Source organism: Chlamydotis macqueenii, chromosome 5, assembly GCF_036417535.1.
Source record: "Chlamydotis macqueenii isolate bChlMac1 chromosome 5, bChlMac1.mat, whole genome shotgun sequence".
NCBI classification, from domain to species: Eukaryota; Metazoa; Chordata; class Aves; order Otidiformes; family Otididae; genus Chlamydotis; species Chlamydotis macqueenii.
Window position 1 is genome coordinate 16,188,939 of NC_141560.1, and position 27,969 is coordinate 16,216,907.

Genomic DNA, 27,969 nt, shown 5'->3' on the forward strand with positions numbered 1-27,969 from the left:
GAAATATCTATTTTTGATGCTGTTAGAATCCCCCTGGTGAGCGAAGAAACCCCTTGTTTACCACAGTATTTCTACAACAATGCAGAACTCATCTGAAGGGTAAGCTGCACAAAGATCTCAGTTCAGGAAATAGTGTTTTCAGGAAAAAAAATTGTTCAGCAAAAATAATATTTAAAAAGTACAATTCTGTACATATTGTTGCATTTATCATGGCATTTTTTTAACCAGAGTAATCAATCTAGAAGTAATTATAGGATAAGAGAAAAAGATTTAAATACAGATATTTCACTACATACAGATAATTGATGTACAGATCCTCTTCCAATAGTATATAAATGTATACAATAGTTGCATATGTTAGGGATTCATTTGAAATGAGACTCAATTCTTGGCTATGGAAAGCAATAATATTTCACAGAAATTTTTCAGCTTATAGGTAATGGATTTATAACCCGACAGACAATGTGCAAATACTGTATGTTTAAAAATAAAGAAATACAGTTTGCCTTCATATTGAACACATTTTCCTTCAACATCAGTCTCTGGCAAGCCCCTGCTCCCTTACTAAAACAAACACTGGAAAAGAAGCCCATGACGCTTACCTGTTTGCCTTACAGGAGACGAAGAAGTTTAAAACATCAAAGTTCTCATGACAATCAGCCACCAGCATTTAGCTTACATGGAAATAATTAGATTCTTCCATCTTTCAGCTTTCTCAGTAAGTGAAAGCTGGTGATGGATGCCAGCAGCCTTGTTAAAATATCACTGTAATCCGTTCAGGCTCTGGAGATTGCTTAGAAAACCAAGTCATAAACATGCAGTGCCTATAGCTTCAAGAGCAGCTCAGCATTTTCCAAGCATGTACACATCTTCCGTTTCCAATACTGTATTTTACAGAGCACTCTACCTATCGTGAACTGAGCAGAAAGAATACAGTTGTTGAAAATAAATTCTACCGGAACAAAAGTGGTTTACATGTTTAAGCTTTCTCACATCAAATAGTTATGATTTTAGAAAAAGAGACAGCCTTCAGGTTTTTTGCTTGTTGCTCTTTCCTCTTAAAAAAAAAAAAAAAGAAAAGAAAAGAGCAAAAAAAGCAGCTTCAAATAGAGAAGCAAGAAGCAAAGAAGAGAATATCGCAGTTCAAGAAGCAGAAGGCAAGCATGGGTGTCTTGTGATTGCTTTCAGTTAATACTCCTCAGGGGAAGATGGAAAAAGCACAAATACAGCAAAATCTGTCTTACAGAGTAAAAATCTGTTGTATAAGCCACTCTTTGACAAAGTAAAACAGCATGTGCATTTACTTTACCATTCCAGAGTGCAAAGGAAACTGGAAGCTTTCTATTTTTTAAAGGCAAACAGGTAGGAAGAGGGAAAGAAAAATCAGTAAATGCAACTACTGTAATACCTTCTGCTCCCCTGAGAAATGTTACCCGATAGCTCTAAAATCTATCGGACATGTGTATGTGAAAGCAGCATTTATCAGCACCGCAGAACATTTTTTCATTTCCAATATTGTCTGGAGCATATGTGGAGAATGAACATTCAATAATGCTGCAACACTTAGATACAAATAAACACATTCATGACTACTCTTTCTATAGCCTAAACACACCAGGTCTTTGGACTCCCTGGAAAACACAACTATGAAGGTTGTTATAAGAATTACAAGTGCTGAACACTTTGGAATAACTGACCCAATTACTGGCACCAAGCAATGGGAACTTCAGCCTAAAAACCCTAATTCAAATCCCACTGAAGCACATGAAAATAGATTTTGAGAGGCTGTGGATGAGAACCTTTGCCAGCTGGCTCCTGTGTACCCCGGCATCACTACACAGCTAGACCACAAAGTCACCAAAAACATCTTGGAAGCAGCTGGTTGAAACCCTGCTCTGACCTGAAGCTCTCCTGGATGTAACAGTGCAATGCTGTGGCTGAATTTGCTCAGATAACATATGCAGCACAAACACATGCCTGTTCCCTTCAGGGCCAAAACCAAAACATTCCATTTATTTGTACGATGAGTCCAGTCACAGACCAAAATGCCACTGAGCCAAATGCTATTCAAGCATAAAACAAAGAAAGTCCCCAGCTGCATGAATTTACAGGCCAGCTGCCACCTTTCATACTTTCCACACACACTGCCCACCTGCAATGCCACCAAATCTTGCAGAGCAGAGGGTTCTTGGATCGAGAGCAGTCCTGAGGAGAAGGACTTGGGGGTGCTGGTGGACGAGAAGCTCAACATGAGCTGGCAATGTGCTCTTGCGGCCCAGAAGGTCAACTGCATCCTGGGCTGCATCAAGAGGAGCATGGCCAGCAGGTCGAGGGACATGATTCTCCCCCTCTCCTCTGCCCTGGTGAGACCTCACCTGGAGTACTGTGTCCAGTTCTGGAGCCCCCAACATAAGAAGGACATGGACCAGTTGGACAAGGTCCAGAGGAGGGCCATGAAGATGATAAGAGGGCTGGAGCACCTTTCCTATGAGGACAGGCTGAGAGAGTTGGGGCTGTTCAGCCTGGAGAAGGGGAGGCTCCATGAAGACCTTATAGTGGCCTTCCAATACCTAAAGGGGGCCTACAAGAAAGATGGGGAGAGGCTGTTCAGTAGGGCCTGTTGTGATAGGATGAGGGGTAATGGTTTTAAAATAGAGGGGGGTAGATTTAGATTAGAAATTAGAAAAAAATTTTTTACAATGAGAGTTGTAGAACACTGGAACAGGTTGCCCAGAGAGGTGGTGGATGCCCCATCCCTGGAAACGTTCAAGGCCAGGCTGGATGAGGCTCTGAGCAACCTGACCTAGTTGGGGATGTCCCTGCTCCTTGCAGGGGGGTTGGACTAGATGACCTTTGAAGGTCTCTTCCAACTCTAACCATTCTATGATTCTATGATTCTATAATCGAAACCCTTCTAAATATTAACACTACCATACTTTGGGTTGTGGTTTTTTTTTTCCCCCATAGCAGAGTTTGATCTAGCCCTTTCCAATCAGTGGAAACATCACGTTTTGGAAAAATAAAATTAAAATTAACCCCTATTTCTATTATCCCAGATGATAGAGAGGCTGCAACCAATGTGCATCTATGTGATACACTGAAAATATGAAAAATGGAAAAATAATTGTCATGTTTAACATCTGAGCTCTGAGGAACTGCATATGCCATATACAGCAAATCCCACATCCTTGGCACAGAAGAAATCATTGATAGCTCAGGGCTTTGCCTGAAAAAACTGCAGCACTAAGTTTAGTTTGCATATTCCTTTCTTTGTCATATTCACAAATCTATATTTTGCTGCAATCCATGTATTCTAAGCTTATATATACATAGAAAATTGCCTGTCCTTTGATAACGTCTTTGCTACTGATCTTCTTGTAGGGGAAACATTTGCCCATATGCCCCTAGGTATTAGATATGCTGGAAACTCCCTCCATATCTGATGCCCAGGTGGAGGGCAAATACTCTTCCTGGATGACCAGCAACCCCACTGCCTCTGGAAGAGCTGCAGATAGGAAAGTGGGAATGCAATTTTTTTGAGCATTTCAAAGGAAATGCCAGCCTGCCACTCAGTCCACCAACTTTCAGTGACATCTTGAGTTGCATCAACTCCACTTCTAGGAGCCTTCTAGGTCCCTAAGAACATTTCCCTCTTCCTTGTCAACTCTGCAATTTTGCTGGGTGTTTGCTCCTTTCAGGAGTCTTCCCACTAGCACAGGGCTGCTCTCCAGCCAAGCCTTTGACCGAGCATCACATGCAGTACTCCTGCAACTAAATGCAGTATAACAGGTGCACCATCAGCATAAGCAGAACTTCCACCCCAAAAGAAATCACCACTGCCACTGATGCAGCATGCAGTGCTTTCTGCACGCTAACATGTATTTCCCACTATGGTGGATTGATACCACAGGTGAAGGGTTACCCTCAGCACCATCTGCATGAAGTTTCTGGCGTTATATGGCACAAATCTCAATGCTCATGCTGTTTTCAATTCACATTCAGCTTATAAATGCGCTTATCATGCATTCTGTCTTTTTCGAATGCCTGGGTATTATTTTGGGTTCCCAGCCTGAGAAATCTTTGAAGCAGTCTGATGTCGAATGGACTTTTGAAAGGCTGGACCATTTTAACATTGGGCAGTAGGAGAAAAAATTAGAAAAAGAGATCCAAGATACCAGTAGCTTCTTTCAGAAACAGAGGCCAGTGGCCATGAAATTTGTCACTATCTTGTTAAGCATCAAGAACTTCAATGTTTTGACACTAGAAAGTGTACCTGCCTCTAAAAATTGTTTTGAATGTCTGAATTACACCTCTTCCATCAGGTCCAATAATCCTTGTGTAAAAATGCTTGCCTTATATTTTGTACAAAATACAGCCAGCACTCAAGTGTATGTTTTAGGAATAGAGGTCAATGTGTGTATGTCCCAAGCTAGGATATTAATAACACCAGAGGATCTATAGTTTTCCATGAGACATAGCATTTCAGTTACTGACTGTAAAAAATTGAATTTGTTCCAAGGGTTGTTTTTGCACAGGAAGGTGACACTACCCTTGCAGAGGGCTTATGGGTATCCCCCTCTTGTCCTCGGAGAGGCTGAGTGTCCCAGGAAGGACTCTGAGCTTCTTCAGCTCCTTAAAAAGTCAGCAGGAACTGAGTGAGGGTATGCAGCCCCTAACAAGCATGATATATATATAATGCTGTATGGTGTCATTTGGATTTTCCCACATACTGTTCCAGCATGAAAAACGCCTTTGACAGACCAGAATAAATTCATTTTAGATAATATGTACATGTCCCTGAGCACCAAAGACCTCCAAATATACTTTTTCCTTGTATCCTGCTCAGAGAATCCTTGCCAAAGCAATTCTCTCTATGTATCTTGGCAAATTATTGTCACTAAATAATATATCCTGCACAATTTCCTTGGTGAAATGTAATCAAATGGCAAAATATTCCCAAGAAGAAAATGTTAAAAAACCGTAACAACTACTAAAAGTTAGAACTGTCCAGGGTGCAGAGTCTTGTAAGAAGAAACAATAAACAAGGAACACAGAGAAACACAGAGGTGGAGACTGGTGTCTTTATTATGTTACTTTTTTTCCTAACAAGAAACATAAATCCTGATGCACTCTGTGCATATCCATAGTCATATCTGGAATAAATTTATTTGTGCTTAAAGAACAAGACCCTGTACATAAGGATGAGGAAGTTGAGTCAGCACGCTTAAGATTCAGTTTTGGCTTAAGCTGAGCCATATTTTAAAATAACAGTTTGGGATCACTTCTAGTAGGAGCAAGAGCAGCAAGAAATGCAAAATCTATGTGTGGTTTTGATTAAGCTCGACTGCTTGCTAAACCATTTCCATTATGTCAGATATAAAATCAGTTCTAACACTGCAGAGCTGGCCAGGTTGCCATTGGGCTATCTTGAGATAGTCCACTAGAGACCAAAGTATGTTATGTTCCCTGTAAAAGAGTAGAACACGTATATAAACACATCTAGATCATGCCAATCCATCTGCCAACAGGAATATAAACTGACAAACAACTTTTTATTTATTGTCCTATGCTCAGTGTTCAAGTGCCCAAATATCTAAGCCAAGCTTGAGAAGAAGGCAGCATTTTTTCATGGTCCAGGAAGAGAGAGAAACTCCTTCATCAAAGAAAAATTACTCTGATCTTTGAACTGCTTTAAGAGAAGGTTGCAATACATTTTTTGCAGACATCAAGCATGTGATGAATGAGGGGATACTGTAATAAGCTGTCAGGATACACGGATATAACGTCAGTTTTTTTCTCATACTTTTATGAACTATTTAGGGTACAAGAGACATCACACTCTGTAGTAAGCTAAGTCCATCAGCTCTTGAAAAAAAACTCTAAAGTCTTTGATTACCCTTCAGCCCCCTAAAGATAAAAGATAAAGTACAAAATGGAGGTGGGACAGAAGGAAGATAGATGATCGAATGCCAGCTCAAGGATCAAAGTAGTTGTGGGAAGGCTTCGGGCAACGAACAGAAATGTCAGGGGAAAGAAAGCTGAAGGAAGAGTGTTAGAGAGAACAGAGATATAGGCTGAGGAGGACAATGTGTGATAGCATTGAAACACATGCAAAAGGACGAAAGTGTGAAGCAAACAACCTGGAATGCTAGTAGAAACTACCTAGAATCAGGTAAGGAGGAAGAAGATTCCCCAAACTGCAATTTGATCATGCAATGGAATTAACTACCTGGATTAAATTCTCTTCTGATTTACTCTCCAGGAAGAAATCACCGGCAATAATTGAAAAAAGAAGGTGAATATTATCCTAATTTGGTCGTTCATCTTTTTAAACAGTTCTAGGTAATCTTCCAGGAGTAAGATTTTACTGAATAGTTTATCTGAAAGCATTTCTTTCAGTTCCTTGGTGTTTGCTACATGACATACAGGTGCCTGGAATCTGGATTAGAAGCAAATTGATTTCTCACTGAGGACACAGGCGTATTCTTGCAAACTGAGCTGGAGCAATTTCAGAAAATACTTCCCCACCCTTTCAATACCATTCATAAATTAAAAGTCACCACCAACAAGCTGACAAAGGGGCAGTTTAAGCTATCCAGTTTTGCATTGAATGTATGTGGGTTAGGTGTGCTCTTATGGATGGTTACTGTGTCTCAGCTGACCAGAATGGCAATTTCCAGCTCATAGCTGGTGAGCAGAAGTCACAAGTAGTAGCTCTTTAACTTATTTTGACCCACACAAACATACCAGTTTATATTTTTCCTTGCTTCAGTTTTAATATCATACATTACATTTTCCATCACGTGCTGCTCAATCAAGGCCTAGTGAGTGTCAGTGCTGCCCAACTAGAATCCCAAATGGATCACAACCCTGGATGCAATGGCAACAAAGTACTGAACAAAAAGAGTGGTTTAAAGAATACAGGCTTATGGGATAATTCAGGTTAGAAGCGATCTCAGAAGGTCATCTAGTCAACCTTTGCCTTTGATCCAGTTTTGCCTGTCTGCCTGCCAGAAGCACCCCCCTTTCTCTTAAGCATAGCTCTAGGAACAGGCTTTTATTAAAGTACATATCTTGAACAGATGCGACAGATTTTGTTGTTCTTTCTTTTCAATTTTTCTCTAATTTCATACCTTCAAGAAATGACAGTGCTTAAATATTATGAATATATTATAATAATTCTCACCATATGCTAGTCTGTAAGCTTGATAAACCATAGGAAAAAAAACCCCACAGATATTTCGTATCAGTTGCTGTCTTGATATATGTATTGCATAGGAAAGATTTTTGGGTTTGTGAAAAACAGATCACATCTGAAAGATTCAGCCCAGTCATCCATTCATGGTAACATTCACATTACAGTGAGCCTGTGACCATCACCTTTTACTGAGCACTTTGAACAGTATGTGCAGCAACATTTTTTAAACTCCATTTGAACAAAAAGAAAGTATGTTTGCATCTCATGTGACTCCTTTACTCAAAAGAACCATAATGTATCAATCAAGCCACATATAGAGAGGAGTATAATATCACAATGGGTCTGCAGTCCTGTTTCTAATTAACATGGCTTAATGAGATACAATGAGCAATCTCACTGTGTAAGCACACTCATGTGACTGTCACATAAAAATAATCTGGAAAGGTTAAAAGGATTTCAGTCCAAAAATCTTGCTATTTTTTCATCATCACAGCTCAATTTCATTTCAACTTGCAACTTTTGAAGGGAGCAGTTGAGAGCAGTATTTGAAGACTGAGAGCTAGTATCATCATTACTCATATGCAAAAGAGACATAATATTTACTTCCCACAAAAAGACATTGTGATCCTTTCATTATAATTAGTAAAAATGCTTTGCAATCCATAGATGGAAAACACTGCCTAAAGTAAAAAAAATTCTTATTCATAAGAAAGTTTTTGCTTTTCAGTCCACTTCTAGACTACCATTCACATGTTTTGCCCTTTCTTATTCCTACAGAGTCTTCTGCTGTTTGGTCTTTAGATTGTACTTTTGCCCTTATCCTTGAAAGCAGATTATGCTGGGTTCTGATACAATGCTTTGCACATTTGCCCTACTGAATATCAACTAGCCCCACCATTTAATAAAGTTATTAGGAAGCAAAATTTCAATTTCATAAATGCTAGTAACATTTGCATTACAAAATAGCTTCTTGCAGCCTTAGCTCTGCATTCCTTAACGATCTCCACTGAAGAGTAACACTGCTTGACTTCAGTCTACCAGATTTCCCGCCTAGTTATTCTATTTTTTAAGAATATCTCTTTTGTTTATCCAAGAACAACAAAATACAAAACTTAAGACAGGCAAGGAATAAATAAATATTATTGTTACCCATATCTGTACTGTAGCACCACTTTGTCAAGAGAAACCATCCTGAATCTTATGTCCTGAGGCATTAAAGCACAGGTCACAATAACTTGTGCTCACAAAAGATCCCATGGCTTTTCCCATAAGCTTCAGGTGACAACTGCAGAACCTTGGACAAAATCCAACTCAGGAAATTGCCTTCTAAATACATCAAATAATTTCTACAGATTCAACTGAGTAATGCATTTTTCTCCACTCTCCATCTTAAGCTCCCGTTGCTGGGCAGCCTTCAGGAACACAAACATTTTACCCAAGAGTTGTTTCAAATTCCAAACACTCCTAAATAGTTAAATTTCACAAAGTATTTTAGCAACTGAGTTCAAACGAGCTGTAAAAGCTCAAGCTTTTCTATTTGCTGTCTTAAAGAAATAACTTCATGTGCTAACACAGTATTTTTCTAAACTCTGTATCTAACTTCACAATTGTTTTTTCTTATTCATTTTTATTTATTTTTTCTCCTACAAATGATGAAAAATTATTTCTTCTTTAAGCTAGCCTGTTACAGTCTGACTGTGAATTCTTAGAATGAGGAAGGAAAAGATCTGTTTCTTTTTTTTTTAACAGAGCAGATTTAATGGACAATATGTTTTTAGTTGGTTATCATAAACCTGAATTATTTAGAGGAGGACAGTGATCAAAGACTAGATACTTTCAGCTGCTTGAAAATGCAAGTAGAGACCCTGAATTAACTTGTAATGCCATTATGAACCTGATATTTATGGGAAACATTAGGACTAAGGTTCTGTGAATATTATGGCTGAAGGTCTTGGAAAAAATTAACTCAGTAAAGCCACCAGAAAGCACCATCCAGGGCTGCTGTTCCACAGCAATGTCATGGTTGGACATTGTTTGCCTCTCTCCATCAGCAGCCCTTGGGCAGTGACTCCTTCTGAGAAGGCCTCTCATCTCAGCCACCTCTGATCCAGTAGGTTGAACAGAGTGGGGCTTATTGTCAATGAAGGGGGGTTTGTCCATCTTTCTTGGTGCATAAGGAGTGTCACACTAAATCACTTTTAATAGATTTGTTTTGCAGACACATGCCTAGACCTGTTGGAAATCTCAAACAGTTCCAGAAATCTATTTCTTTGTACTAGAAGGTATATTTTTAAAGCTATATCTTTTTAAAAAAAACATTCTGTTTCCACATTTCACTTGTGAGTTTTCCTCTATCTTATGATACTTGGATAAAAAAGATCTTCACAATCTGTGATGAAAATATAATCTCGTCTAAAGACAAAGCCATTGAGGTTCTTTTGGTCTGCATAGGCTTATTTCCTTCTAACTGTGCACATTTTTGTCCATAGCTAGTTTTAGATAATAATATTATTCTCTGTGAAGTATTTCAAATGATATATTGAGTACTTATTCTATCAAGCAGCTGCCATAAAACAGTCTTAAAATGGAAGATTAAGATCTCAAAAGTCAGTCAGTGACAGTATTATAATTGCATATACCAGCTTAATAGAGACATGGGCATACGCAGTTTTGAATACCATTTTAATATACTATTTCCTCAATATAGCATCTCCTTATGATCTTAAAAGTACATATGAAACTCAGCATGAAATAAAGACCAGGTAATATTTTCACTGATAACCTCAGAAAAGAGAACAAATTTTGTCCATGCATTTTGAAATTCCAAGTATTTAACAAATTACAACTTCTAATATGTGCAGGTGATTTAGAGTTTTGATGGGGAGGGAGACCTGGAGGGGTACATTTTTGTTTAAATAGGATAATGATATTTTAGAGGAATGATCATCTATGAGGAAAGTCTCATTTACTAGGAATTATTAGTCCCTAAATGCAACCCTAATAGGATACACAGTAAGTTGCACACTAAACAGTCCTCTTCTCTAAGGTTATCAGGAACAGTAGTATACTACATGATAACGCATGTTCTTTCATTAATCTTCAATATTCAAGTTTGGTTTTTTTTCTTTGCAACTTTAATGCTCTTCTAACACTTTGTTTTGTTTTTGTTTTAACGCTTATGAAGATGAAGAGGACCAATTACCAATATTTTCACAAAAATATATTTTGTTTCATAGACTGTAGAATAATTTAAGAAGTATGGATACATATCAGGAACAATTACCTGGTTCTGCAATAGATTTAATCTATTACATCGAATTACTCTTTCCAAACACCTACTATACAATCTTCTCCCAACCAATTCTCATAAAATACAATAGCATTGTCTGGATGATCATTACTGTTGTGGTTTTGTTTAGTGAGGGGGAGCCTAAGGTGGTAGCTTCTGTAGGAAACTGCTAGAAGCTGTTCCCCTTTGTTCAGTGGACTCGGCCAGGCCTACGGCAGACTCGCTGCTGGCCAAGGCCGAGCCAATTGGTGATAGAATGTTCCCTGATAACGCCTCTGTGATAACGTATTTAAGAAGGGGAAAACAGAAAAAAAAAAAAAAAGAGAGAGAGAGAAGAGAAGAGAAGATGTGAAGAAGCTGAGCGGGGGCAGAGGCGCAGAGGGGGAAGTGCGGGCCTCTTGGGCCTTGCAGGCCTCACCCTCTGGCCTCTCACCAGGTGGCCGACTGGGCCCGACTTGGCCCGGCCCAGCTGCAAGAAGTGGGGAGGAGATGAGATGGATGATGTGAAGAGATTCTGAGAGGCATCTGCCAGCCTGTTGTGAAGAACTTTATTTGTGAGAGGAACGGCTGCAGATGCCAAGGTCAGTGAAGAAGGAGGGGGAGCGGCTCCTGGCCAAGATTCCCCTGAAGCCTGTGGTGATGACCATGGTGGAGCAGGTTGTCCCCCTGCAGCCCATGGAGGCCCACGGAGGAGCAGAGATCCACTTGGAGCCCATGAAGGACCCCACACTGGCGGAGATGGATGCCTGAAGGAGGCTGTGGCTCGTGGAGGACCCGCTGGGACAGCCGTTCTGGAGAGACTGCACTCTGTGGAAGAGATGACCCATGCCAGAGCAGTTTCACAAAGGACTGTGGCCCATGGGAGGGACCCCAGAACAGAGCAGGGGAGGAATGTGAGGAGTTCTTCCCCCGACCATGAAGCAGTGGCGTAAAACAACACGTGATGAACTGACCACAACCCCCATTCCCTCTTCCACCTGTGCCGCTCAGGAGGGGGAAGGTAGTAGAGATAATGTTAAGCCCTTGAAGAGGATGGGGTGGAGGGAGGTTATCTTGTTCTCTGTCCCATTATCCTGCTGTTTTTAGTAATAAATGAATAGTTTTCCCCAAGTCGAGTCTGTTTTGCCTGTAACAGTAACTTTAAGGGTTTTCTCCCTGTCCTTATCTGAAACCTTGAGCCGTTTTTCTTACATTATCTCCCCCTATTCTCTCGGAGGATGGGGGGAGTGAGAGAGAGACTGCGTAGTCTGGTCCCGATCGGGGTTGAACTATGACAATTACAAAGAGTTATATTCTGATTTAAACTGCGTCAAGCTGAATAAAATAATAGAAATTCAGTTCTCATTTATACTTTAATGCAAAATTTGCTTAATAAATTATCATTCAGTGGAATTCCACAAAGCTTTTCAAATGAAATCCTGAACAAGAAGAGAGTCCTCAGTCGTACTGAATTTACAGAAAGGTTTCCTCTAATTTGCCAGTTTCTTAGCATGCTGTTCATCTCACAGTCTTTACACTTTCAAGTATGTATATATCATAAACTACAGTGGTATACATAACTAAACCCAAGAAAAGAGATTTTTCCCCCCTTCTTTTTTTATTCCAGTTTTTGCAGACTTTTGGTTCAGTAAGTTATTTAAAACTTCAACCTTTTCTGCTCTCAAAACTTATTTATTCTTGTCTCTCCTCAGTGAAGTTATAGGGCTAATTTATATGCAGTACATAAATAAAAATTCTACAAGAATCTGCATAAATATTTCCCTGTCCTTTTATACAATATCTCATTGTTACAGTACTTGATTTCTCTACAGTTTTAACAAAATACTTGTTCTGTACTTCTTAATAAATCATGAGAGAATACCTATTAGATAAGAAGCAAGAAAAGGTGTGAAAAGTTAAAAATGCTGATATGGATTTTTTTTCCCCATTTTCCTAAGGGAAAAAAAAAGACATTGAAAAAAAAATCCCTTCTATCCATTTATCGACCTTAGAGCTTATATTCTGCATAGTTCAATTCAACACAGAACATAGATGATTTGCTCATCAAAAACTTGAAAGCTGCATGGTTTTCCATCAGAAGGGCATGTTATAAAGAATAAGGCAACAAACAAATATAATTTTAGCAGTTTTGTTGGCCTATGCTGGAGAAAGTTATAACAAATATGTCGTATTTTTTCCTCTAGTCTGATATTTCCCACGCCCTCAAAAGATATTATATTTGGGCTTTTGTATAAGAAGGAAAAAAAAAAAGAAGAAAATAAATAAAAGAAAATAAATTTTAAAGGATTTTAGAAAGGAGAAGAAATATTAATTGCTTAACTTAAAGAAATATAAAAACTTCTAAATTATTTTAAAGTAGCGGAAGTATACCAAAAGCACTTTTGGGATATTTTTCTGTCTTACCTGGGAATTGACTTTAGTTTTACAGTTTCAGTTTTAAAATCTAGGGATGAAATTCTGTTCTATTTCCCTCTAGTGTCCACTTTCATTGAAATAGGAATTCATTCAGATTTATCGTGAAGTAGCAGAACAGCAGATGACCTTTTAAGGCAGCCACTCATTCTTCTTGCAGCCAATTATGTAATTCCTGAATTTGACTTCCAGTGCACATGAGGCACAAGATGTGTTTTAGGTAAGAATAACAGAGACAAAGATGAAACACAGAGAAGGGCTGTATTCAAGCATCCTACAAAGAAAATTCCAAAGATGTTTTCAGTTTTGGTATCTGCTGCTCTGTGAACACACTTTTTGAGATCAAAATCCGTGAATGCAAGTGAGACTTATCATTTACTTCCCAGTAGGATAGGTTTTAAACAACATTTACCAATTACTTCCACAGAAAAAGGCGAATGTCTATTTGAAAGGTGTCTGTCTGAGGTGATGCTTTTGCAGACTTTGGCAATTTTGCTCCAGTTGTATGACCTTTGAGAATGTTCCACTATTTTTTAGTTCTTTGGTGTTGGGAATATCTCTCAGAGCAGAAGAATTAAAAACAAACAAACAAACAAACAAAACAATTCTAAGCAAAGCACTGCTAGAATTTTCTGCCTGTCCCTTTTCCTTCCTATTAACAACACAAATTTTATTTAAAAAAAAAAAAAACCCCAAACAAATCAAAATAACCCCAGGCTTTTACTTAACAGCAAGAAGTTACATTTAGCAATTGCCATATGGAATGAGAGTATACAATTTATTGTGTGTTCAGCCCTGCCATCATTACTAAAGCTAATCTCTGGCTGAATTCAGTGGGAAATATCTTGGAGATTAGCTCATTGAATTTAAAGAAAGGATCTTGCTCCATACTTCTTCGCACTAAGAACTAAACTCACTTTCACATAAATTAGTAGATCTTTCCTGATCACATTTGAGAAGAAGCATTTGATTGACATGTGTAGGTATAACGCCTCCAATTACTGTGGCTGAATAATCTTCCCTTTTAGCTAAACAAGTTAACTCGGAAATAATGTATCAGTAATTCAGTTATGCAGGTTTTTCTTTTGTGTTGGTTTTGTACTAACCGGGAAACAGTAACTCCAGGTTGAAAACAGAATTTTCTGTCCTTCCAACCCTCACTGCATTCAGTTTGCCTACAGCCTGAATGCATCTTCAGCTACTAATAAACAAAAAAGTGATGTATCCACATACATCTTTTCCTGTCTCTTGTCAGGTGCTCCAGTGAAAACAGAATTATAGGAAGTACTTAATAGAAGACTCTTTTGTAGTGAACTCATTATCTTCTGAAATGTCTTTATTTCAGTACAACTTCCTTTCCATTCACATGATTTGTATTTCCTGTCACAGTCTAAGGAATTTCTGTATTATTTCTATCTTGTAAATCCATCATATGAGATAGGTTTAAGGAAGTCAATAATATTCTATTTCTTTTTTTCTCCATTCATCTTTAGAAAGAACATTTTGTTTGAACTTCTGTATTAGTGATGAAAAAATTGACTGCAGTTGTGGAGAAGAACCTAGTTATTAAAATCTAAATTTATCATAGAAAAGGGAAATTCTCATTGACTTTTAATGTAGTATCCACAAGATCTGATAAGTGATTCTTTTTGTTCTGAGTTTTGTCTTTGCTTTCATAATCTTGGGGTTTTTTTTCTCTGAAATACTACTATTTATGGTCTGTGAAGTATCCTGGATATAACATTTAAAGTAATAATTACATGGATCAGAAAAGATGTCACAAATGTTTTGTTAAGTTGTTAAATTCAAATCAAAACTTCAGATTTTAAGAAAAGACTTGTATATTTTTTCCTCCTTTTCAAGGAGAAAATATAGGCCACTCTCTGCTGGAGAAACTTTATTGAAGTCATTGGAGTTATACCAACAGACAATTTGACTCAGAAAGTATCAGCATTTGAATGCTGCTATATTGCCCAATTTAATTATTTAGCAGACATAAGTCTATATATCTTGTTCAGCTCTCACTAAACAGTAAAATAAAGGACATGTTTCTCTGTGTATCAAGGGTATACTGATATTCTTTTGAATCCCAGGAGATGGAGGAATAAAGACCTGCTAAAATGTTGATGGTGACATATTTTGTGTCCGGTGACAAAGTTCAGGTGGATGAGGCATTTTCTGGGCAAACAGCAAAACCATGAAGAGCACAGGACAGGTTTGTGGTGGAACTCTTTCATCATCCAGACAACCACTGGGAAAGGAAGGTACCAGGAACATATTGGCAGCAAAGTCTTGAAATGTCCTGGTGACATTTTTGTTTCTATGAAACGTGAAGAAAGTAAATAACGGAAAATGTCTTATGGCTGTCTTTCTTGCCAGCCTGGAAGAACTAGTTGAGATTGTGCAGATGCAAAATAACTTGTCTGAGAGTCACCATGAAACAGATGACAGAGTAACCATCCTCAGACAGTTAGACAGGAGAACACTAACATAACAAATCATGGAGCTTAGGACAGTAGAGTGCAGTAAACACGGGGAGGTGGAAGTGCTAGGTTTTTACATAATGTCAGTAAAAAGTAGAAAAGGAACTGGGGAGAGCTGGTAGAGGTGTTAAAAACAAAAAAAAAAAAAAAAACCAAACCACAAAAAAAGGGACAAGTCATAGGCACAAAACGTCCTGAACTAGAGTATCACCAGTCTAGGGATAAAATCAGAAAGTCAAACATAACTGGTGAGAAAACAAAATATAGGAGAAAATATTCCATATTTACATTATTAGTAGTAGAAGATTAAGAAAAATGTTGGTCTCTTCCTTGATAGGAAACTTGAGAAGGTCACAGTGTTAATGATACCTTTGCTGCTGTCTTCACTAAAAATGTCAGCTGTGATCTTACAGCTAACAAAACTAGCAGCAGAGACAGAGAGATGAGCAATAAAACCAAAACAGTGGCAAACAGATTGAAAAATACGTAAATGAGAGGTTTTTAAGATAAGATAGGCTCACTGAAAATTCTCTGTGTGTATTTTCCTTCAGCCAGCTCTTTATCACAGGGCTGATAAATGATTACCTTTTGAAAACTTTTCAAAAATAAGTAAGGCTCCACAAAACTGGGAAAAGGCCACTCCAACACCTTTTTTTTAAAAAAAGGAGAAGAGGGGAGAGACAGGAAAGAGGAGAGAAAACCACTCAGCTTAATTTCAGTTCCAGAAAAAAACCTGGAACAAACAGTCAAACAAATCATTCACAAACACCTAAGAGACAGTAAAGATATAGGGGGCGGCCAACATGGACCTTTCAATATCAAATTGCTAAGATGTAAAAGTGGAAAATAAGTAGACAAAAATAACCATAAAACATCAAAATTAGATTTCACTGAGCTGAGTATCCTTTCCCTAACAGAAGCCACTAGCAAGTGTCAAGGAAGAATATGAAAAAATATAGTAAGTATATACTTAACTTCCCTTTGGTAGGCTGTCCCAGTTTCAACAAATACATATCTTGATGACTTGGAGCTGGAAGTTGTATCAACAACTATGTTGGGCTATCCCATTCAAAATGAAAGGATATTTTAAATAAAGTTCTGCAGAATCTGCTATTACACTATATTTTCATAAATTATTTGCATGATATTAGATATAGAATATATATATTGAATATGGAGACCATACCAAAATAGAAGTTTCAAGTGCTGAAAGGTCTAGGACTAACACTCCAAATAATCTTGACAGGTTAGAGAACTCTCCTGCAAAACCAGAACTCATATTGGGGGGAAAAAAACATACAAAGTTATACACTTACATTACACTACACAAATGGAGGATAGGGAACGACAGATCTGCACGGCTGTAAAAAGTCCAAGGGTTAAAGCGGATCAGATCTGAGCGTGTGTCAATAACATTGCCAAAGGCAAACATGCCGCCTAAATGAAAGGCTGTCCACGAGAGCTGGTGCAGCATCCACTGGAGTACGTTTTCAGTTACAAGCACTGCTCCTCAAGAATAGTCTAGGCTATCTGGAAGAAGTTAAGAGAGCAGTAAAAATGATAGAATTAAAGAATATATTGTTCAAGAAATGTTGAAGGGGTCATTTAATCTAAAGGAGAGAAATCTGAAAGGTGATTTAACAGTTTTCAGATGTACAAAGGGTAGCTGTAAGGAAGAGACTCAGCCGTTCTCCACGATCCCTAGCAACAAAGTAATACGTTTCACACTTAAATACCAACAAGGAAAATTTAAAGCAAGACACTAGAAAAACTTTTGAACAACCAGAATTGTCCACAAAAAACCAGCTCGTTCTCCATCGCTGAGGCGTATTAAGGAAAGAGTTAGGCAAACACCTACCAAAAAAAGGCTTAGGTGTAAACGACACATCTTCGGGCAAAGGGGGATAACATCCCAAGTCTCTTCCTGCTTTATTTTCTGTGAACTTATAAGTTGATTTTCTCTATATTTTTGGATAAAGACAAATAACTACTAGAACAAATCACTCATGGATGCAATAGATTCTCATTTACTTCTGGTTGCATTTGAAGATATGAGTCCCTCCTATGAAATATATTGTCTTGCAACAGAAGATTATTTGGCTTTATGTGGAAATTACTGACACTGACTTTATGGTTCTTCTTCTGAAGGAGGCTAGACTACATGGCTCTAATGGTTTCTTTTTGCCTTAGCATTTGGGGAACTACAAATAGACTAACTCAAATATTCACTCAGTGTACTATCAAAGATATTACCGAATTTTTCTTTCACAATGCTATACATAAGGCTCCAAAAAGACCAGAGGCAGTGGTCTCAAACTGAAATATCATAAATTCTGTTCAAACTTCAGAAGAAAACTCTTTTACTTTGACAGTGGTCAAATACTGCAACACATTGCCCAGAGATGTGATGGAGTCTCATCCCTGGAGATATTCAAAACCCCTGCTGTAGCTGACCCTGCTTTGAGCAGAGGTTTGAACTGCAGAGTCTCCAGAGGCCTCTTCTAACCTCGACCTCCTATGACTCTGTGAGATGCTGTGAATCCTCAATTGCAACTACATTAAATGTATCTATTACAGATCAATCAGGTGAAAACTCTGAAGCATTCAAGAATGAAAGCAAAAAAAAACCATGTGAAGAGCATTTTCTCTCCTGTTGTGGTCCACATGGAGTTTTTGTTCTGCTGCATCCTAATTATTTTTGTTCCAATTGGATGTATTTTCAAATGAAAATTAGGCTGTTTTCTACTCTCAAGAGTGTGGGAAAGGGAGCTGCTGAAAGCTAAGTTACAGGCTTTGTAACATGCCACCCTATATGTATGCGATAAGCAGTGATGCAAAAAAACTATAAGGCTTGGTAAAAGGAGAGCATGATGAAATTCTCCACATGAATTGGAGGTTATAAAGACCAATTTAGCAAAATATTTTAGAATAGATAATATGAAATTACAAATGAGAAAAACAGAAATTTGCAATGGAATATGCTTAAAAGCAAAATGGACAAAATATTGGAAAATGTTCAGTTTGCATAGAAGGACACGGAATGGAGGAAAAACCAGAAGGAATCAGCTTCCACAGCCTAGTGAGGGATGCTGTCACATTCTAGACTCACCACTGAAATCTGGAGTTTTGCCGTATGCAAGTCACATCTTGTGACTGATACAAACTCAGTCATCCTGTAACTGAGGGTTCATCAATCATGATTCTTTTTAAAGACTCTTAAAGAAGGCTTGTATTTACTCCCAGGACAGTGGAAGCAGGACATCCTAACTAACCCTCTTCCCCATTGAGCTGATTTTTTTCAGAACAAAAATCACCTCCTTTGATTTATCTGATCCTTCAGAAGAAACCAGAGACATAGCACAAAAAAGCTCTTCCCATGATGCAAGGAAGAGTCAGATGCTTCTGAACAGGAGTGACAATCAGCAAATACATTGAGCACTGTGCCAATCACAGGTAATAGCAACAAGATGGCATGCTGTCCCCTTGCTGAAACTGTGCACTAAAAGCTTGTGCGAGTCAGAGACTTACAGACTCAAACTGTCTCTTAGATGTTGGCATTTATAGCAACTATTTTGGAAATAGAAGACTCCTTAATTAATTTAAATAGCTGAAAAATGGAAGCGGTGATTGTCCTTTATGTTATAGATTAGAAGTTAAGTGCTTTCATGCAGGAAATAGAAACTCTGTATACAAGACCTTCTCCAGCCTGCTGGTTCAAACTCAAAATTTCCATCTTCCACCACCATAGCTTAACCTTATTGTTAACGAAGGCTTGGATGGGAATCACTTTCCTGCAGAAATTGTGTCAAAATGCAATAAAAAATTCACAGTTCTCATATACTAATAAATTTACTACACAAATTTACTAACAAATTAAGAATGTAATTTCATTTGAAAATGAAAAATAAAGGCAAAGCCACTATTAAAGAGAATTCATCTGTGAATGGCAAATTGCCTCCTGGAGCAAATGCACTCATTATGCTTAAAGAAAGGATGAGATCTCCCACAGTTAAATAAAACTAGGAGGAAAAATAATTGCTTGATAAATCAGAGTAATTAAATTTTGCACATGTGAATGCTACCGCACCTCTGTCTTCAGTGCAACAAGGCCAGCCCTGTAGCACAGAAACAGCACATAAAGCTCAGCCCTTTACTCCCTGAAAAATCTATTACTGAAAAAAATGGTGCACCTTTTCCTTGTCAATAAGGAATGGGAAATCATGCCCCACAAAGCTACTGGGATCAGAGCATTCAAAAACAGTGGTGACTCTTCTAATATTCCACCAATCAATAGTGTGTCTTCTAGCATTTTAAAAACATCTTATTGTAAAGCAATAGACTCTGTTTCCCTTTGGGAACCTGCCTGAAGGCTCATTTGTTAGTTGGTCTGCCTCATATGTTAATTTTTGTATACAAGGTAAACACCTCTGTTTCCAGTTATAACCTTCCATAGGACAGATACTTCCCCACAATACTTTAGACTTTATAGGCACTCTGATTGCTCTGCATTAGTACTGAAAGAAAGCTTCTGCAATTAACCTTTCAAATTCTAAAAATTCATTCTCGACCATTGGAAATATTTTGTGTTTAGGCTATCTAAACAGAGTTATCTAAAGGCAGGCATACACACATGCATTAGTTGTTCATCCATCTGCTATACTCAGCAGAAATCTAGCCAATGCAGCACAGAGCACGGCTGGGTTCACCCTAACCTAGGGAACCAGTAGCTGCTGAGCTGAATCACTCAGCTCCAGTGACTCCAGGCTTGATCTTTATCGACTCTAATCAGGGCTTTGATACCAAGGGCTCAATTCATCGCCCACACTGAGGGAGACAGTGCCGTTTGAGTTGAGACAGTATAACCTGCTGTCCTCCTGCTGGCAGTGGTTCTCCCAGCCTCGTCAGTGTGTCCTGTATTCTCTAGGGCATCTGAAACGGCAGCAGTTCCTGTGCGTGGGTGATGGAAGCAAGCCTCTAGCCCACAGAGTCCTACAGGTAGGCATAACAAATTGAGGTTTCTCAGATGCCAGCTGAATCTCTGGAATTTAGAAACTCGAGCAGAAGTTGTATCTGGAAAGGCCATGTTTCTGCCACAGTGTATGCAGCACTCATAAGAAGTGGCTTATAATGGTTTCCCTCCTGTAATTCAAGAGAAGACTAACAGGAGAAAAGCACAGCACAAGCTCATTCATATATGTTCCTCAAGAGTATAAGGATGTATGTACAGCATATGCTGTCTTCCAAACCAATCAAGCAGAAAGCACCAGTAATCACTTTCAAAAGGGTTACAGAAGAGTGATCTTGGGGCTTAAGGGTCATTTTAAGGCATAGTTACATGTTCATATTTAGATGGCCATGAGTTAACTCACTCCATGTTTCCTCCAGTTTTCAAGCCATCTAGATGCATTATCATAGTATTTGAGCTAAAAATTCACACCTCTCAGCTTCTTCATGCAGGCTTAGTAGATGGCAAACTTGTCTACACTCCAAGCTGGAGCTGGCCTATGCTGCAGTACCTTGGAGCATGGATGGCATCAGCTAGTAACCTTTGATCATTTAGATGTATTCAGACACTTCGGTGCTGACCCACCTTACAGCAAAATCACCACAGTTCTGGTAAATTAAGATGTCAAGCAACAAAAGACTCATGATGCACTGAGGCAATGTATCTACATAGAAACACAACTTCATTTTTTGACAGTTCATATCTGACAAAAAAAAAAAAGAGAAGTTGCCATTCATTAAGAGAATCTAAGCAAAACATAGTTATTTTGTCAATAGCTTAATGTTCTGTAATAATCAGTTCCCTAAACCAATTTCCCTACAAAAGTTCAGACAATCTCACTACCCATGTGATCTCTGTGAATTTAGTCTCATCTTAACTTCTCCACTGGGATTTTTGTAGAAATTGACCATAACAAATGTGATTATGGATGCAGGTTTACACAGGTCTAGTTCCCAATGTAACTTATCCATTAGGTGCTTAGCTGTTCTATTAGATTAGATACTGCTAGATGACTGAGTAAGGTCTTTGAGCTTCTTCCCAACATGCATCTTGTGTGTATGTGTCATGTTTGGTGAAAACTATGGTGTCCACCGAGAGAAAGAAAACATGCAGCAGATGCTTGACTGTGTTTCTCTTCCTACTTGATTGTAGTGACTGCTCTGAGAAGTAAACTATCCACTCAGTAAAATAAACTGCTGCAAATGCTCACTATGGATTATATAATTTGATTATTACCTTGCTCATTCTCTTTATTTAAACAGCTTTGTTCAAATTCCCCTACCCATCGATATACTCCTGAATTTTTATCAGCTATATCTCTTATCTCTGGGCAAAGCCCACACTTCCTTTTTGCTCCCAGACTGTTTTCTCTCTTTTCCAAAACCAGTTCTCAATGTCTCTACGTAGGACTGTTTCACTGATTTTGTAAGGCACTTATACTTGGAATTAGTTCCTGCTTTTAGACTAAAGACGACATGTTTTATAAAGTATTCAGTCTCTAAATCAGACAGTGGGAGAAAAAAACTCTGACATCTCCTACTTTCAGAATTGAAAGAGCAACTGATGTCAAAAAAAGCAAAATAAAGAAAGGTGACTTTACAACAATACAGTTCACTGGGACACTGACTTTTAGGGTCTATGTCCAATTTATCTCAGTGCAGGTGCAGGGGAAGGAATGCAAAGTAAGACTAATGACCATGGCAGAAGCATACGTAGCAATTCTTCATCATCATAACAAAGCATAGCACAATTATCAGGAATTTCAGATGCCTGTAGGCTTAACACAATTACATGGAAACAAATTGTTTGGTCTGCTCAGTTAGAAGTGCAAGAATGCTGGACCGAAAAATAGAAATGGATTGTTGCCACCTATACACACAAATCATCCTTTTATGATATGACAAATGTACAATTTGGCTTTCTTTTTCTGTTTGTGCACTGAAATTGTATTCAGTGCCTGCTCAAATAGGTCTCCATGCTCTGTAACAGAACATGCCACAGAAAACACAAGAAGCAGCAATCTGCTGCAGGGGTGGAGGAGTTAAGGGATAAAACCATGACGCTCTTCCTGTGCTCGCCAAAGAGTTTAATACAGCAATAGTTCTCAAGTAAGACTGGAAGAAGGGAAACATTTAATTAGTTGGAATTTAGTTACTTCAAAAACTTTGTCTTTGCTTGGTGTTTCTTACTGAGAAAATACTAACATCAGCATTATCTTGTGAATAATTTGGTTTGGTCCTGTTCCTGGTTTTCAGCTACCCGGAGAACAGTTTAAGTTACTGTTTATTTTACTTTCCTCCTGGAGGATCACTATTCTGCAGGAGAATTAAAGCTACGCAATTCTTACACAGACATTCCTTGCACTTCTGATAGCAGAGAACAACATTGATTCTGAGTAAGCACTAATTACAGACAACACTGGAAGTAGCTGCTAGGGGCTCACATGCCTCAGAGACAATACTAAAGATGAAGTCACTGTTGGAAGGAGCAGATAGGTTGCATTTGCTATCATAGATGTCTACTGTGTTTCAGTGATCATGCCACTTAGGTAAAGTGGGACTTTGAGAGCAAAAGTCTAATTAAAATACGTGGGCGTTGTATAACCATGCTTGAAAGGCAAATTTTCTGCAATATTCCTTAGTGACTAGGAGCTGCCTTTCTTTAAAGCATTTATACAGCTCAGCTCTAGCAATTTAATGGTTGGGAAATGATAAGAAAATAAATTAGATTTTGGTACATAGTGGTCAAATTAATTTCAGGGGTATATGTAACTCTTAGCACTAAAGATCCATAACCACCTCATGACCCATATCAACATTAAAGTCTCAGTTTTTCAGGGAAGGCTGGATACCACACATCACACAACTGCTTTTTAGAAGACATCATCATGCTGCAGAAATGTCTTGTATACAAATGTCATGTTTCAGGGACTATCTTAGCTACACTAGGCAATCCATCATGGTTAGGACTGCACTGGTGAGACTCCAGGGACACATATGGCCTGGAGAGAGGATTTACCCCTTCGTCCATTTTTTTGTTTGTTTTAATTGATTTGTCTCAGTCACTTTCATGTTTTTCTTCCTTTCATCATTTACTTCATTGATTCTCTTTCCTCCTGTTTCTCTCTTTCCTGGTTACTTCTAGATTAGCACCAGCATGGGAACCAGCATGGGGAGCCACACTTGGACATTTTCTGCTGAGTAAAACAGTCAAACTCAGCAAAGACAAGATACTCTTGTCAGAAGCAATGGGGAAAATTGCTAGGAGGGTCCATTTTGGGTGTCACAGGTTTGGTTATAATCTGTCACAATGCTGCAGAGTCCAGGTAACAGTGCAGCCAGTATGCACTGCCAGCACTTCTCTAAATTACACCCATGAAGGAACCATGTAAGGTGCAAAGATACTTAAGCTCACTCACGATGCTGGAGCCTGGTTTGCCAGCACTGCTTTACTAAGGGGTGATGCACAGAATTCTGGTAGTCTCCAGCAAGGAGGAGCCTACTGCAATCAATAAACACCTTACAGGGGAAAATATATCAACTGTTAAAAAGAGCCTGAAATTAATTTCACTGGATGAATGAATTCTGCCAAGTTCTTTGAATTCTCACAAACCAGTTCAATCTACCCTTAATTTATGGATCTACTTTTTAAAATGTAAAAAACTTCGAAACAAGATTTTGTTGCATTTGAAAATCATTCTTGTTGTGTTCTGTACTTTCTGATTTCACTTCCAAAGAATTTTGTGATGATTAACTCACACCTTATGTGGTGCCATGTGTAATGCTTCCTTATGAGCATAATTCAAATTGCTATTTTCATACCATCTTCCTCTCTCTCACTCATTTTGGTTTTTACTGCAGTGTAACTAGAAGTTCTATACTCTCACTCATATGAACAGAAACATTTTCAAGAAAATATTTCTGGCTCCTTTTGCCAACTGACTGTCACTTCACATAGATTAGTGCAATGGCTAAGTTAAAGTATCCATCTACTATAGCTTTGCTTCCAGTTGCTACAGAGGTCACTTTCCCACAAATTCTGCTGGACCTTCATCTGCAGAGCTTAGGCACTCATCAAAACAGCAACTGACCAAAAGCTGTTCACTAAAATACTCTAAAAAAATTTGTGGGGTATTTTTTTTGTTCTTGTATTTCTGATGGGAATGAAGGAGTTTTATGTGAACTCTTCAAATGACTGGTTAGTCAATAAGGTATACAGCAAGCATTCAGTGCAAACAAGCAAGGAGGAAGCCCATCTCTTCACAACTTTTTTAAACAACAGCACAGTTTGATAGGTTGACTAACTACTGAGTTTCACCAAGATCACTCAAAATAAGGTGCAGCACTATTAAACCTTCATTCTGGATATCAACAGAGAAGGAGAACTCCTATAAGTAACTGATCATGGATAGAAACAAAATAATTTGTTAGAACATTAATTATTCTTGACCTAAAAAATGATGCAGACAGTTCCATTTAATTTTGTCATTTCAGTAGAAGAAAGAAGACTAAAGCTATGAAGTTCCATAATTCTGACAGTGATGTAAGAACACATATCACATGCACAGAAAACCTATAACAAGGGGAAATGCTGAAAAATCTAGGAGGGATGAAAGTGAGAGCAAAAGAGATGCAATCAAGGGAGAACTGAGGCTTGTCTTGCATTTTAGTTGTCCTCGATCACATCAGTAGTAGCCTCTTACTGTTCATCAACTCCATATCCCAAACCTACTAGATAACAGTAAGAAAATTCAGAGAGGAAAATGATACTACGAGAAGCAGGCATAGATGAGGCACTTATTTTCCACAGAGCATTCTATGCACTAGTGTCCCTACAAAGAAAAATCCCAGAATGAAAACAGCAAGGTTTGTGCAAATGAGTGTATGAGGTGAATAACTTTTTTGAGCCTATTCAGCCAGGCCTGACACTAGGAAACTCTATCATAGCAAGAAATACAGTCTAAAAGGATTTATTCAGAGTATTAAGTCCACTTCCTTGTGAGAGTAGGACTGTTCTCAAAATACTCTGAGAAGCAGTTTCTAGCTGAGTTTTAAATGCACGAAACAATGGTTTTCCTATTCCTTGCCTTGAAATATATCCAAGCTTGGGATTCAGTGTTCAGTGGCTTTTGCTGTTCTCCAGTTACAGATGCTACATAGACAATAGAAACCCAAAATTTACATTACCTGGGCATATACTGGTGTGCTTAATTGGTAAAAATATTTTCTTATCTGCATTTAGGGATTATATAGATGCAGCCTCAATAGCTGCCAGACACTAGCATGGAAAGGCCTTAGTCTTCTACATCACAACCTGATCACCTATTCTTTTATCCTATTACTTCTACATACGCAGCACCTGGAGGAACATCTCCAGACAGACTCTTCCTCTTTGCTGTCAAGGTCAGTTACAGACATTTGTAGATATTCACCTATCCTTAGTCAGTAAGCTGAAAGACAATTCACTGTCTTTTGTACTTCCTCATCTAATAATGCTTCCCTCTGAATTGTGTTCAGTTCACTGCACTGTTAATTAGCTTTTATGCATTACCAGGGATGGATGCATCTCAGCAGTGACTTAAGTGATTTCTCTATAGCTTGTGTTTCAGTTTCCATTCATAAAACACTTCAACATATATTAGTCAAATTTTTTCCCCCTTGTAGTACTTTAGCATTTACATAATATCTCTCATTCTAAAGTGAAAAAGGGCAGTGTATCTGAGGAAGTAAAAGTGCAAATATTAATATTTGTCTTTGCCTGAAATATTCAAGTTGCCCAGGATAATATAACATTTTCCGAGTGTTTGTCAATACAGTATTTTCTACATGTCATTTGGATTATTAAGAAGTATAGCTGAATTTTGCCTTAATTACCAACATAATGGGAACTTTTTACCAATATTGTTTTAAGCCAAAATTTAATAAAAAAAAAAAAAATCCCAAACCTTACAACCACCAAAATACCTATATAAGACAGTCATGTGTCACTGTCGCAAGGGTTTCTTTAACAGACTGTAAACAGCACACAGCTTTTCATGCACATTTTCAGGACGTATTTATAGCTCACATACACTTTCCATTTTTATTACCTAATTATTAGAGAGGTAATTTGCATTAGTAAACAGTTCATATAGTGTCTGAACCTCTTAGCACTACAATGAACATGTCTATAAAATTACTTAGCTACATAATACCAGAATGTTTCTGACTTACACAAATGTTGAGTCATTTAGAGATTTAAAGCAGAGGTTTCCCAGACTGGTGATCTACAGACTCCTGCCAGTGGTCTGCAGCTGAGGCTTTATAGCTGTCTGGTTACATGGTGCTCATCCCCTATGGACAGTGGGGAGAAAAGAGATTAATGAAGAACAAACATTGACCAAGAAAAAAAACATTTCAATTAATCAATAACAGTAAAACATTATTTTGCTAAAGACTGTAGCCCTGCAGTTTCTCCTAGTAACTTTCACATTTGATTATGATTTTGCCAATCAGATTGCTTATTCTGAAGTTTTGTCTTTCAACTTGTTTTCTCTTTTCCAATCCACCTATTTATGAGAAAAAGACTAGAAGATGGTAAGATATTTTTAACATGGAAAAAGTTCACAATCTCAGAAACACGAAGAAGAGATGTGTCAGTTGGCTTAGGAAGAAGCTTGCTGATGATCAAAATGCAAAAACTGAGAGTACAAGGAATGGAAGCAAGAAAAAGGCATACAATCACACGATTTGGATCCAAATCAGGAAAGACAAAGCATCTGAAGCTCAAATTATACATGCTGACACAAGGAGGGATTCTACAGGTCCTTGAGCCTACAAAATAACGCTCAGTGAAAACGTGGGTGTGCTGATGAGCAGAGAAGAACTAGTAGTGAACAACACTGGAAAGGCTGAATGCCTTTTTTGCCTTTGTCTTCACAGGCAAAGCCCGCTCCTGGACCTCTGCATATAGTTTGGATGCCCACAGAGGTGGCCAACATGACTGTGAGGCTACTGCCTATCACCTGTGAAAAACTGCAGCAATCAGAGGAGGTCCTTGATGACTAGAAAAAAGGTTAACATAATGTCCATTTTAGGGGAACGATGGCTACAACAGGTATCAAATCACCATTCAATACACAAGGACCTTAATAAACTCAAAGACTAGGACAGCAGAACCTTCACTAAGTTCATCAAGGCACAGTGCAAATTTCTGCCCCTGGGTAGGAATAGTCCCATGTCACACCCATGTCACAGTACAGCACAGGAACCTACTGGGCAAATAGCAGTCCTGCAGAAAAGGACCCATGAATGGCTTATCACAGTCGGTTGTAAAGAAGAATTGTATTTGTACTTCCATTTCACATGCCATGCTCTCATCTCTGTCTCTATATTATACTGCTTCCTTCATTACGCTGTTGCACATGACTAACACCTACTAGGATCCAGCTCTCCATGCCTTCACACCTCCCACCACATGTGTTTCACCATCTCCAGCTCTTGCCTTCTGCATCCCAGGTCCGTGTTAAAACCTGAAAACACAAATCTAAGTGCAGTCTTGGATGCTGCTCAAAGGTCCTAGGTGCATGCTAAGGAGTCACGCA

The 27,969-nt window shown here is 38.4% G+C and overlaps 1 protein-coding gene across 3 annotated transcripts in view; it reads right to left on the reverse strand.

The window, feature by feature from the left end:
• Positions 1-27,969, reverse strand: part of TUNAR (transmembrane neural differentiation associated intracellular calcium regulator) — a 174,774-nt gene that overhangs the window by 37,935 nt on the left and 108,870 nt on the right. For all 3 annotated transcript variants that reach the window (XR_015258728.1, XM_086749359.1, XM_086749358.1), the window contains exon 2: positions 26,600-26,719. The gene's annotated coding sequence lies outside the window, so the exon portion shown is untranslated. The remainder of the gene's footprint in view (positions 1-26,599; positions 26,720-27,969) is intronic.